The sequence below is a fragment of the Schistocerca americana genome, chromosome 8, assembly GCF_021461395.2.
Source record: "Schistocerca americana isolate TAMUIC-IGC-003095 chromosome 8, iqSchAmer2.1, whole genome shotgun sequence".
Classification (NCBI taxonomy): Eukaryota; Metazoa; Arthropoda; class Insecta; order Orthoptera; family Acrididae; genus Schistocerca; species Schistocerca americana.
The window spans coordinates 312,116,643-312,131,276 of record NC_060126.1 but is presented as its reverse complement, the minus strand read 5'-3'; the positions used below and the strand labels follow the sequence as shown (position 1 = coordinate 312,131,276).

At 44.4% G+C, this 14,634-nt stretch overlaps 1 long non-coding RNA gene across 1 annotated transcript in view; it reads right to left on the bottom strand.

Annotated features, from left to right (window-relative positions):
• Positions 1-14,285, bottom strand: part of LOC124545430 — a 28,124-nt gene extending 13,839 nt beyond the window's left edge. The window contains exons 1-2 of the long non-coding RNA XR_006967628.1: positions 14,141-14,285; positions 9,882-9,926 (exon numbers count right to left, since the gene is read on the bottom strand). This is a non-coding gene — a long non-coding RNA (uncharacterized LOC124545430). The remainder of the gene's footprint in view (positions 1-9,881; positions 9,927-14,140) is intronic.
• Positions 14,286-14,634: the final 349 nt, after the last annotated feature.

Sequence of the window (14,634 nt, the reverse complement as noted above, 5' to 3'; positions counted from 1 at the left end):
CACAATAACATGCTGTGTCCTTCCTACCTAAAAGTCCCCATTCCAGTCACAAACTGCACTTGATACCCATAAGATCATACTTTTGACAATAATCGTAGGTGTGGTCCTGAGTCAAATGCTTTTGGAAATAAAGAAATACTGCATCTACCTGATTGTTTTCAGCAGTCATGTGGGAAAAGTGCTAGTTGGTTTTCACATAGTCGATGTTTTTGATTCAGTGCTGGATTGCGTGGAGAAAATCATTTTGTTGGAGATATCTCACTGTGTTTGAGCTCAGAATTTGTTCTAAGATCACACAACAAATCTATGTCAAGGATACTGGATGGTGGTTTAGAGGATGACTTCTACAATGCTTCTTGTATACGGGCGTGACCGATGCTGTTTTCTAAGAACTGGGCATGTTTTTTTACTCAAGGGATCTGCAATACATTATAGTCAGAAAAGGGGCTAACTCAGCCGCAAATTCAGTATAGAATCTACATCTACATCTACACAGAAGCCACCATACAGTGTGTGGCAGAGGGTAACCGGTACCACTACTTGTCATTTCCCCTCCTGTTTCACTCATAAATACTGCAAGGGAAAAAAGACTGTCTTTATCCCTCTATATGAGCCCTAATTTCTCTAATCTTATCTTCATGGCCCTTACTCGCAATGTGTATTGGCAGCAGTAGAATAGTTCAGCAGTCAGTTTCACTCTGAATTGCTTTCATGTCTTCCTTCAATCTGAACTGGTATGGATCCCAAAAACTCAAGCAATACTCAAGAATAGGTCCCACCAGTGTCCTATATGCAGTCTCCATTACAGGTGAACCACTCTTTCCTAAAATTCTCCCATTAAACTGAAGTCGACCATTCACCTTCCCTACCGCAGTTCTCATGTGCTTATTCCACCTCATATTGTTTTGCAACATTATGTCCAGATACTCAAATGACTTGACTGTGTCAAGCAGGACACTAATAGTACTGCATCTAAACATTACAGGTTTGATCTTCTTACTCATCCGCATTGATTTATTTTCCACATTTATGGCTAGCTGCTGTTCACACAAACTGTGAATTTTGTCTAAGTCCTCCTGTATCCTCCTACAATCACTCAACTTAGACACTTTGCCATAGGCCTACACCACAGTGTCATCAGCAAACAACCGCAGATTGCTGTCCACCCTGTCCACTGAAGCATTTATTTGTTTAGAGAACAACATCGGTCCTATCACACTTTCCTGGAGCCCTCCTGACAATACCCTTGTCTCTAAGGAACACTCCCCATCGAGGACAACATACTGGTTCCTATTATTTAAGAAGTCTTCGAGCCACTCACTATATCTGTGAACTTATTCCATATGCTCGTATCTTCGTTAACAGCCTGCAATGGAGCAAGGTGTCAAATGCTTTCCAGAAATCTAGAAATATGGAATCTGCCTGTTGTCCTTCATTCGTAGTCCTCAGTATACCATATCGTATGGAAAAAGGGCAAGCTGAGTTTCGCACGAGCGATGCTTTCTAAAATCATGCTGATTCGTGGACATAAGCTCCATAACCTCAAGAAAGTTTATTATTTTCGAACTGAAAATGTGTTCAAATTCTGCAGCAAACAGAAGTTACTGATATTGGTGTGTAATTTACCAGGTCCGTTCTTTCTTATATAATGGTGTCAACTGTGCTTTTTTCCAGTCGCTTAAGACATTGTGTTGGGCAAGAGATTCACGATAAATGCAAGCAAGGTATGGGGCCAATGCCTTCGAGTACTCTTTCCAAAATCGAACTGGGATTCCATCCCAACCTCGTGATTTATGTGCTTTGAAATCTTTCAGGTGTTTCTCTACGACAGGTGTGCTTATTACTATGTCGTCCATATGGGGGTGTGTCCGGTGGCCAAATGACGGTATGCTTGTACGATTCTCCTGTGTGAACGATTTCCTGAACGCAAAATTTAAAACCTTCGTTTTGCTATCTTCAACTGTCACAACAGACTGGTCAACGAGGGACTGAATGGAAGCCTTAGACCCATGATTTTACGTTAGACCAGAATTTTCTCTGATTCTCTGCCAGACCTTTTGCTAAGGTGTAATGGTAGTAGTTGCTGTATGCTTCGTGCATAGCTCTTTTCACGAATCTCTAGTAACCTTCGCTTGTCGTTTTTTGTGCGTTCTCTTTTGAACAGTCTCTGCTTTCCCAGCATCCGCCGAATTTCATTATTAAACCATTATGGGCCTTCTCTATCCGTTATCCACTTACTAGGCACATAACTGTCCAGACAATTATTTACAGTCTCCTTAAACTTTGCTCATAATTCCTCTATATCCACCTTACTGGAATTAAATGATGCCAATTCACTGTCTAAGTGAGATGCAAATAATTTGTTATCTGCTCTATCTAACAGAATCACCCTCGTAGCCTTCTTAACTGATCTACTAACTTTCGTAATCGTAGTTGCTACAATGACATCATGATCGCTAATCCCCATTTATATACTTATATCGTCGATAAGGTCCGACCTATTTCTAGCTATAAGGTTCAATATATTTCCACTGCGTGTGGGCTACCGAGCTCGCTGCTCAATCGAATTTTCAGAAAGCGTGTTCAAAAGTATTTCGCACACTGTCTGTCTGTAGCCCTCCCCCCCAGCAATGAATCCATAGACATCCCAGTCTATACTCGGCAGGTTAAAGTCACCTCCAACTAGTATTGCTATTGACCATAGATATTCTTTGAATGACTCTAGAAATGTCACAGCAAAATCGGGTGGCCGGTAAAAATATCCAGCAACTAACTCGGTTTCACCTACACCTGTTATATGCAATCAGATGATTTCACTGTCACACGCAACCCCGACCTCAATAGAGACATTATTTGTGTCACCTACAATGAACACACACCCTGCTATGGCCTCTAATCTGTCTTTCCGATATACGTTCCACGACTCACTAAATATTTCAGAGCGTTTCACTTAAAGTTTCAGCCAGCTCTCGGCCCCACGAATAATTTGAGCGCGAGAACTTTCCTGGAGGGCAGTAAATTCGGGAAGTTTATTACGAATACTTACAGTTTACTGATAAAATTGTGACAGTTGAAGTGTCTTGATTCTGAACACCGTTTGACTTCCCTTGCTGCATATCGACTGGCATGTGTTAATCAGAACACCTCAAACTACTGCCTAGCCTAAAAAAAAACCTCACATGCACTCCACAAGTACTCTGCTACTCAAGTAGCTGCTTCCTTTGTGTAGTGCACCCCTGGCCTATCAAGGGGAATCCTACAAATCCCCACACGATAAACACATGTCTAGAAATCTGCAGCCAAGACCGTCACCGAATTGGCGAAGCCTTTGGTTGAGACCCTCCGCTTGGCTCCAAACCAAAGGATCCCAATCAACTCTGGGAATGATGCTGCAAATTGCGGGCTCTGCTTACACCCTGCACACGAGGCCATCAGTTTTCACCACCTCTGCCAGCTGCCTATACGAACTGAGGATCGCCTCAGAATCCATGTCATTGGTGCCGACATGAACCACAACATGCAGATGACTGCACCCTGCACACTCAATACACACAGGCAGGGCCACCTCCAAATCTTGGTGAGGTCCCTCCTGGCAGACATAATCAGTGTTTTCTTTCCAGCCCTGAATACTCTCTGTCTAAGGGGGTCCATAGCGTGCCTAACCCTGGAGCTCCCAATAACTAGTAAATCGTTTCCCCCACGTGCCTACTCGGACCCTGCTGAAGGAGCGACAACCTGACCACACAAAGGGTGAATGGGCGAAGCCATCGGCCCTCTGCCTCGAGTGACAAAAACGTGTACCACCTGCCACTCACCCAACTGTGAGTGCGTAGCCACCACGTTGGGCGCACTGGAAGCAGATCCTGTGGGCAAAACAAGCGGCACCTGAAGTGTCCCATGCAACACGCCAGATTCTCCGCCACCACTACATCCCGAGGCAGGAGCCAGAAGGGGACTGACCATAGCCAAAAGACATTCAGCTTTTTGCGAACTCTTGCCAGCTCCTCCTGCGTCTGCACACAGCATGCACACACCGAAGCCATCGTAGCCAGACTAACTGAAGAAGTGAGCTATAAAAGCGGGCAGTTCTAGATAGGCAGTTTGCTGCCCTCCTGATGCACCAATGGACGCTGATACGTTAATGAGCTACGTAGCTGGCTGTCAAGTGAGCAACTATTACGCTACAGACTGAATGGTATTACACTTACAAAAACTCGAGATTAAATCTCTTGAACAGAGAAACACGCACGAAATTTAATAAATAAATGACGAAGAAAACACAGAAAATGATAAACACTTAAACACTTAACTTGCCGTTCTGTAGTAATACTCGTATATCAGCCGAGAGGTAGAGCCTGACTGACTGCCTTACTAAACGAATGGACAGTTGCTTTCCAAATTCTGATCTCTGATAAAGATTCCTTCGAGCCCTAGAGTTTTGTTCAATTTTAACGAATTCAGCTGTTTCTTGGCACCACTGACACCAATACTGATTTCATTCGCCTTTTCAGTGGTACGAGGATTAGGTTGGGGCAATTCTCGTGGGGTTTCCTTAGTAAAAGAATGTTTGGAAACCGAGTTAAGCTTTTCATCTTTCGGTCTGCAAACCTCAATTTCCGTCCCTGTCTCATTCACTAGGGACTGGACACTAACTTTGGTGGCACTAACATTCTTTACATATGACCAGAATTTGTTTGGGGTTTGTGAAACATCATATGACAATATTCTGCTAAGGTAGTCACATGTGCCAAACGTGTTTCATTCAGCATCTCTCTGCCTATAGTCATATGCCTTGTTTTATACCTGTTCTGCAGTAGTCTGTTTCTTTAGCGCCTTTTTACAGTGTCTGCGTACCAGTGAGAATCCCTCCCTCCCTTTATGAACTATTCTACTGGATACATATCTGTCCAGTGTATTGCCAACTGTTCTTTTAAACTTGAGCCATCGTTCCTCTGCATGCTACTCCATGTTCTGAAGGTTTCAAGTTCCTCGAGATATGACGCTACATATGTTTAATCTGCTTTACTGAACATGTATATCTTTCTGTTTGTTTTAACTGTCCTTTGACTTTGGTAATCATTGTTGCCACAACCCCACCACGGTTACTGATACCAGTTTCAATGTGGACATCCTCAAATACGTCAGGTCTTTGTTGTTAAATCCAATATATTTCCATCATGAGTGGGGTTCTGAAATGCCTGTTCCAGCTACTTTTTAGAGAACACATTTAGTAATGTTTCACGGGATGTCTTATCACGCCCGCAACTAGCAAAACTGTGATTTTTCCGACTGAATATTAAATGATTTAAGTCCCCACCGATGATTGCAGTATGATTGGGAAACTTAAATACAAGCTCTGAAGAGCTTTAGTTAAATTTCGGAACCCTAGTAAGTGTGTTGTAGACACTCGAAGATAAGCTGCACGTAATTTTTGTCTGTAGAACCAACATAAGAATCTGTAGCGACAAGGTTTAAACGCTGTGTTATTTGCGAGGGAACAGACTTAACATTTTTAAAACTGTTGTTCTTTAAATTTCGTTAAGTACCAGTAATTTGTTCAACACTCGAAAAAGTGTCGTCCTTTAAATTCCTTTGGAGTCTACATTTTCTCGCTGTTCGTCCTCTTGACGTTTATTTTTCAGTTTCATTTCGTTTAAATCCTTAGCAGTATCTTTGTAATGCAGAAGAAACTTTTCAACGCTGTGTAAAATAGGCAATGAGTTATAGATAAAATCGTGCAATAGAAATACTGAACAGTGTATTCACTATAAGAACTGAGACATTACCACGTATATAACTTTTTTCCTCCTGACTCATTGGTACGAATAATTGTCACCCCATATCTCACGGCAAACTGAAAAATACGTAATAAATTGAGCAGATTTATTTATTCGTATTCCCAAAGAATACATACTGACCTGCCTTTTATTGTAATGCTGAAAAAAAACATTTGTCACTTGAAGATTTAAAGTTTTTCTTTCTGCATGTGAAGCCCAATCTCAGGAACTACTGTAGGAATTCTGACACGGTTTTCACTAATAGATAGACTGTTATATGAGTAAGGTTTTTGTATAGCACTACATATCACACTGTCCACTCACATTAATGTGACCATCTGTCAAAAGCCTGTATAACCATCTTTTGCAGTGGGACTTCTGTGAGATGTGCGACAAGACAGTCAGTGTGGTTCTGGAATGTACCAACAGGGATGTGATGCCATGCCAGCCCCAATGCCATGGCTAGTTGCACTATGTTTCTTGGTTGAGGAGCCAGAGAACCCTTCATCACGCACCATATGGTGGTTTGTAGAGTACATAAGTAGATGTAGATGTAGATGTAGACATAGTGTCATCAGTCCCGTCGAAGTGTTACCGCAGATCCTCGACTGGGTTTAAATCCGGGGAATTTTGTGGCCAAGAGAGTATGGCAAATTCGCCCTGGTGCTATTCGAACTATGCACATACACTCCAAGCTGTGCGACAAGTTTCATTGTGTCGTCGTCGCCCCCCCCCCTCCCCCTGGGGGCTCGCCACTCTTTGGTGAGTACGCAATGGGCTACCACAGGGCCCCAGCCTTTTGCAGCAGTACTTTCCTTTCTGTGTTACATGTCTATCCTGCTGCTATTGTTTCCCCTCCCTTGGGGACCGAGTTGTATGTCTTATTTGGGAAACTGAAGTACTTGGTAAACTTATGTATGGATTCGTCCTGTCCACCTGTCTTTCTTTCCCTGTCCTTCCTTTTTTAGCACTCTTCCGCTTTGGCATTTGAGGTCTCCCGTTTTCCTTTTCTTTTTCTTCCTCCCTGTGCGTTCCTGAATGCCAGCCCACGTGTTTGACGCGTTAAAGGTGACTGGGTAACACGTAATTCCCAGCCGCAGGTCGACAAGCAAGGCTTGTAATACCCTCTGGTAAAGGTCAGTGCCAGGGAGAGATAATTGCCTGAGCTGACTGATTCTTCTGTCTGCATTCTGGGATGTGTTACATGAAGTGTGAACAATCACCTAAGGCGACTGAGCCTCCCTTTGAGTGTGGGGGGGGGGGGGGGGGCAGGAAGGATTACATCATCGGAGACACTGGAAATCATGGGGGATTTCTCCACAATGAGTTCCTCATTTCAAAAGCACAAATGGGTTGATATGAAAGAATCGACGCCACACCCAGTTGCACCCTGATGCCTCACGGTGTCACACAAAGAAGATGGTCACAATTCATGACAGTTAATCCATTTGTTATTCAGAAGGGTGTAGATGCCATTACCCGTCCTGTGAAATCCTGGTCTCAGTTGCATAATGGGACCTTGCTTTTGGAGAGGGATAATTCTTTGCAAGCACAGAAACTGCTTAATGCAACACTGTTCAACAGCTAACCTGTTAAAGTAGAAACCCATCGTACTTCCTCCCATAGTGTCATGTACACTCAGTTGCTTCATGGCCTGACCAAGGCGGAAATCACAGCCTATCTCACTGACCAGGGAGTGCCTGCAGTTCACTGCATCATGAAAATGGTTGATAAAGAATTAGTGCCAGTCCACACACTGTTCCTCACATTTGACTGTGCCGTGCTTCCATTAAAAATTAAGGCTTGCTATAAAGCTATTACTATCAGATCATATATCCTGAATCCCACACTTTGCTATAAATGTCAGCACTACAAACATGACCGTGAATCTTGTGAAAATGCAGCCAAATACGTAACCTGTGGCACAGATGCTCATGATGGTGAGTGTCCATCTTCTTCCGCTTACTGTATCAACTGCAAGATGCTTCCTCCTATGACTGCCCAATCTACCTCAATGAGAGAGCTATTCAGGAGACCTCATATTGCTCAGAAAATGGCGGCTAGCTGCGAACCTTGTACACCACCTCTGGCAATTATGGTACAGTTCTCACTACACCCTGAGCTAAGAAGGACATGGATGTGCAGATTTGTGACTTCCAGTTTAGTGCCATAGTTGTGAAATCGTCAAGCGCCAAGGTCACATCCTCATCATCACTTGCTATATGTGCACCCCATACCAACAAATCTTCGCCTGTGTCAGTGAAATGGCATTCCTCGCAAACAGAAACATGGAAATCCAAAAGGGAAACTCCCACAATGACTTTCTGTACACATATAACCAGCCAACATCTGGGTTCAACGCCAAGGTTCAAAATGGTTCAAATGGCTCCGAGCACTATGGGACTTAACTTCTGAGGTCATCAGTCGCCTAGAACGTAGAACTGATTAAACCTAACTAACCTAAGGACATCACACACATCCATGCCCGAGGCAGGATTCGAACCTGCGACCGTAGCGGTCGCGCGGTTCCAGACTGTAGCGCCGAGAACCGCGCGGCCACCCTGGCCGGCATAGTCAATGTGGGTGCATGAACCAGGCACCTGCTGCGGAGGCGCATACGCAACAACGTTCGCTGAGCGGTCATTGAGGAGACACTGTCGGTAGCCCCATGGTTCATCTGGGCGGCCAGTTGTTCAACAGCTGCCCATACACATCTCTGCAGTCATGATTTATCCCTGGCATCTTTGGCCTGTGGTGCACCAAAGTTGCCTCGGCACCAATTTTGGGCTAGCCGGAGTGGCCATGCAGTTCTAGGCGCTACAGTCTGGAACCGCGCGACCGCTACGGTCGCAGGTTCGAATCCTGCCTCGGGCATGGATGTGTGTGATGTTCTTAGGTTTAGGTAGTTCTAAGTTCTAGGGGACTGATGACCACAGCAGTTAAGTCCCATAGTGCTCAGAGCCATTTGAACCATTTTGAACCAGTTTTGGATGGCGCCATTTTGCCATTCACGTTATTTTTTACCCACTGCAGCACGAGAGTAGTTTACAAACTTAGCCGTTTCGGAAATTTGTGCTGAAAACCAATAATCGCTCCATTTCCGCATTATGACAACAACTGCACTGTTTTATGCATCCCTCCGACGTGTTAGTGCTACCATCTGCATCTGTGAGTGGCTATTTCATGTTGACATCAAACGCAGGTGTTGGTGAAATTAATGTGTCTGAAAAAGTCGGCCAGCTATAGGAATTTAATGCTACACGTATGAAGCTGGGATGGGTCACAAGTATCGAATAATTTCAGTTACCATAAGGCCTTTTAATATTCAAAACGAATGATAGGTAAAGATTAGAATTTAGTGTCTTATCGACGTCGAGTTCAATAGAGACAAAAGCACGATTGTGGACTGAACAAGGGTGAAGAAGAAAATAGGCGGTTGACTTCTTTGAGGAAAGTCCCAACTTTCACCGCAAGAAATTTGTGAAGCACACAGAAAATTTGAGTCAGAACAAACGAGCGGCGATTTGAATGCTAGTCATCCTGATTTTAAATCCAGTGTCTTAACCTCTTCACTACCTCGCTGTGAATGTTATTAAGAATTTAGAGCTATTACACTAGCATCAAGTAAATAATTATTCATAATTACTTGTATTATAGTTTAAGGTACTGTGAAAGTGTAGATCTAGATACCTGATGTTCACACAAAATTCTTTTACTGCGTTTCTCAAGCCTCGAGTCAAACAAATAGTACGAAAATTGTTTCCGACAATAGATTCTAGTTGTTATTATACTCGCATTTCTCAAGCCTCGAGTCACACAAATGGTACGAAACTGGTTTCCGACAATATATTCTAGTTGTTATTATACTCAAATTATCTGATGATGGATTTCTAAGAAGTCTAATGATATGATTTGTGTGACTCAAGACTGAAGGACACAAAGAAAAAATCTTGTTCGCAAGGAAGTCCCTCTTAGGCAATAAGCCTAGTACACATAAATGACGTTCACCCATTCTGTTTAACTGTAATTCAAGAAAGACTGTTCACCCTTTTTCCATTTATCTTTTGTTAACAATTTTCCTTGACTTTTTTCGTCGGTACTTACCCTCTTGCGCACTGAAGGACATGTTTCCAGCTGACACTGCGGTATCTGCAAAAAGAAATGGTCGCATGTAAATTTCTCTTGCTCAATATTTGTGTTAAGATTTAGAACAGAATTACGACGTAAATTAGAAGCAATGAATCTGAATACTCAAGGCACCGATGGCGATATTCAGAAACTGAGCTGTGAATACGAGACTGAAAATTGTGTAGAAGATTATTCCATCGATCGATTGCTCTGTTTAATATTTATCTGTAACGTACGTTACTCTATAAATAATAATGCGCGGAGCGTGAGGGCAAACTGTTATTTGAGAGCATTGAAATACAAACTACGGAAACGTCATGAAAGGAACATTCGTGATAGACTTTGGTCGTGTATTGAATTGGGGTTCTTATGCCTACAAGCAAGGTAGACGGTGCACTGGTTAACAGAACTGTTGCGTATCGTGTGTGTTCGTTACTGAGTAACAAATATGGCACAAACCGTTCCAGTACTACCTGAAACGCATCGTTACTCGATGTTATTTTATCCGCACAAAGTTCCTGTCAGTATCGGATCGAGTCAGTAGTTTCACATTGATCTCATTCATCAACCGCAGTGAAATCGGAGTAGTGGAAACGTTTGGTTACTCAATTGTCTTCTTTCCCACACGTTCGTGCCAACTCTGCAGACTTCATATTCTTTTAATTTCTTACTGTCAGCGGACTCGAAGCAGCGAATACATTTTGTCATTCGCCGTGATTTCGTTCCCACATGCAGTTCGTGACTGGTTACGGCCGACTCGGCAGTAATCCTTACTTCCACGTGCATTTCAGGCGAGCAGTACACGGCGTGAGTGAGTTGCACAGGATCTCTCTGTCTCCAGCAACACTTGATTCGAAGTATCTACTCCTTTACAACGTGTTCAGCTCGACTGCAACATTAAACTGTCTTAGCTGAACCGAGAGGTTGGTTCTATTTTACAAAGGCTCGTCATACTACACTTGTGTGCTAAACTTACGGGCTTAAGTAATTTTCGCATGATGTGTCACCGCCAAGTAACGTAACTGAATGAAACTTGGACCACACATAGAAAGAACGGCGTGTGTGATCACGACTAACGGCACTGCATGATCTTCAACGTGCTCCCATGCTGGCCACGAGGTTGGTAAGGAGCTCTTGTGGTGGAGCAATCCATTCCTCCACGAGCGCAGTTGACAACTGCTGGAATGCCATTGGTGTGCCTGGACGTTCTGTAACACATCTCAACGCATTCCACACGTGTTCCATGGGACACAAGTTGGAGCAACGTGAAGGCCACTCCATGCGTCGAACATCATCTCCTTCCAAGAGTTCCTCCACCTGAGCTGTTCGATGTGGTCGCGCAATGTCACCCATAAAAATGACATCAGGGAGAAATGCACGCGGGGAAGGAGTATACACAATAACTTTGACTGGTGATGTGTCGTGATCAAAGATTTGGAGGTCAGTACACCCATAAAACATACTTCGCCAAACTGTAACACCTGGACCACCAAAACTATCATATTCGACGATGTTCCTGGATACATTACGTGTTCCCACTTCTCGCCATATGAGGGTACGTCCAGAAACACAACTTAGACAGAATTTGCTCGCATTCGAAAAGATCACAAGACTCCACTCCTTGGTGGTCCAGTCCCAATGCCGTTGGTACCATCGCCAACGATGATGGCGATGTGCGGGTGTCAACGAAACACAGCGTACTGATCGTCGAGCAAAGAGACCACCCCACACAGTGACTGTGCCACAGTGGAGCAAGAGATGTCGTGCTTTGCAGTTCTGTTAAATGTGGTTTCAATTGCGTCCTCTGTTTCACGTGAATTCCTTCTTGCTCGTTGCTTGTTGCAGCGGTCATCTGCTGCTATAGCTGACTGCGCCTCCTTCGGGCAGCAGTGCCTGTGATTCGGAACGCTCCCTATGCACGTGAAACAATGCTGCCTTTTCCCGTTTCTTCACTACCTTGTGTTGCTGACTACACGCCATGTGACGTCAGCTTTCTGTGTTCGATTGGGAGACCTATGGCAACATGCCCCCGCACTTTCATTCATTTCCACCAAGTTGTTAATACGTTGTGTTTATCTATCTCGTTCTCATATCTTGCAGAACACTGTATTTATGTGAGTTTCCTTTAATGATAATTCAGTAAATTTTTTATCGTGCAGTGCAAATGTTCTACCCTCTTTTGTACTATCCCTTTTGAATACTGTTTAATTCCGCACAACAAGCGTGAACTAGGGGCAAAAGATAGAGTTTGTATGCACCGACTACGATAACGAGTGAGCTAGCCGCTCTCTGGATTACGATGGCGCATTATTCTATCAACTTTTACGAAAAAGAAAGGAAATACAAGAACTTTTGTTCTAGACTTGTACGAGAACGGTTAAAGGTACTCTGTTTGTGTAACACCTAGCATTGTTGTAGCCGCCGCTAAAGTAATTAATCTGAATGTAAAAACTACATTTGTTGTTGGCAAGATTTCAGTTTCGATTGACATAAAAGATAGGGAAAGCCTACCATCCAAGCTGCAACACCTGAGGAGAGTCCTCCAAAAATGGTTCAAATGGCTCTGAGCACTATGGGACTTAACATCTGAGGTCATCAGTCCCCTAGACTTTGAACTGCTGAAACCGAACTAACCTAAGAACATCACATACATCCGTGCATGAGGCAGCCGTAGCGGCCGCGCGGTTCCAGACTGAAGCGCCTAGAACCGCTCAGCCACAACGACTGGCTCGAAGTCTTCCACCAAAATGGCTACAGTGAAACGCAGATCAACAAGGTGCTTAAAAGGAAGAAGGAAGCAGTGACAATCCCAGAAGAAGAAGAAGAAGAAGAAGAAGACAAACGACTCGCGTTCCCTCCGTACGTGGGTCCGCTCTCGGCCAAAATTGCCCGACTTCTGGGCAAATGCAATATCAAAACCGTTCTCCGCCCACCACCGAAGACAAGGGAGCTCCTAGGTTCTGCCAAAGACCTGCTGAAGCTTAACACACCAGGAATATACAGTGTACCACGCGAATGTGGTAAACAATACATCGAACAAACACAGCGCAGTATATCTAAGCGCTGCGAAGACATATCAGATGTGTGCGACTAGGTCGCACAGAAAAATCAGCCATATCAAAACACAGCATAATGAAGAACATATCTTCAACTTCGAAAACACGAAGGTGCTGTGCCGAGTATCTGGCGTCTGGGAAAGTATTATCAAAGAATCCCTAGAAATAAGGATTCACCACAACCTGGTCAACAGGGATGAGGGATACCAACTCAGCGGAACATGGAACCCTGCGATAGCGGCAATCCGTCGGTAGCACGCCGGTCAACGTCCTCCACCGCGGACGCAGACAGAATGCTTACACCGAAAACCGAACCCGGCCACTGGGGGCGAGCGCTACCCTCACCAACGCACGCACACTGCCAGTCCACCGCAGCCTCCCGAGGTCTAGTGGACGGGGGTGGGCGCGCATATAAACACCCCGCTCTCCGCGAATCTCGACAATTCGCCAGAAGATGGGTAGTATGACACTTCCCGAAACGTCACGCTATATCAACGCTACCACCAGGCTGGAAACCCGAGAAACATTCATCACCAAGTCAGCCCTTTGTTGTCAGCATTTTGTGCGCAAATAGCTTTCTTCCATAACGTGTCTCACTTCACCAGCAGACTATGGAATTCTCTCTCTCGGTTCTGATGCGACATCAGAATAATAGGTTCTTTCTTCAAAGAATTCTCCTTACCGATGAGGCTACATTCACAAATCGTGGAAAACTGAATGTAAGAAGTACATATTATAGGGCCGCTGAGAAGCCTCACTGCCTGACGCAGGTTGAACATCAGACGCCGTGGAGTGAGAACGTTTGGTGTGGTATTATCAGAGATTACGTGATTGCACCTTATTTCATTGAAGAAACCTTAAGGGGTAAAAGATGCACACAGTTTTTTTAGCAAAGTCTTACCGGCTGTCTAAGAGGTACGACCACTTGAAATGCATAGACATGTTAAGTCCCTGTTGTGACTGATTCTCACTACTGCTAAATAGATGTGCCCAAGTAGCCAAAAAACAATGGAAGTTCATTAATACACCACCTTAAGCAAGTACAACAGAAAGCAGATTCAGTATTAATATAACTAAAAGATCCTCCCAATCTGATAAGAGTTTCACACCAAACACAATAACATTTTCTTGAATGTACGAGCACCACTGTTATGCTAACATGGTCACTGAGTTACGTACGCTGCCCATCCTTATAGGGTATTACTGACGTAGCTGAAGTCCGTGTTGATGCTTCTGCGATGACTTGGCAGTTTGGACGCGATGAGAGGTCGTAGGCTTCGACCATTGTGTGCTGCGCACTCGGCGCTGAGCCCAGAGAACTGTAACTATGAACTCCTGCTGTCGAGAGATTGATGAGCAGCTGGGGGGCGTCCTATAAATCCGACAAACGGAAAAACACCGAGAAATTGTGATAGTGTCACATGGCCAAGCCAGTGCCGGCGATAGTCACCTGAGAACCGCAACAGCCGCTGTAGGCATGACGTGCTGCGGCTGAGTTGCCGGCACCTCCGAATGGCGGCAACCCGCAATACACTATTGTGTGGTTGGCAACCGGACCGTAGGCGCCAGCCTTGGCTACAGCAGGATGGCTATGGTACCAGCATGTTAGGTGCCCGATTACTACTCGCTTGCGGCTAGGAAAGTGCTCATCCTGCTTTTTTGGGACGCAAGGT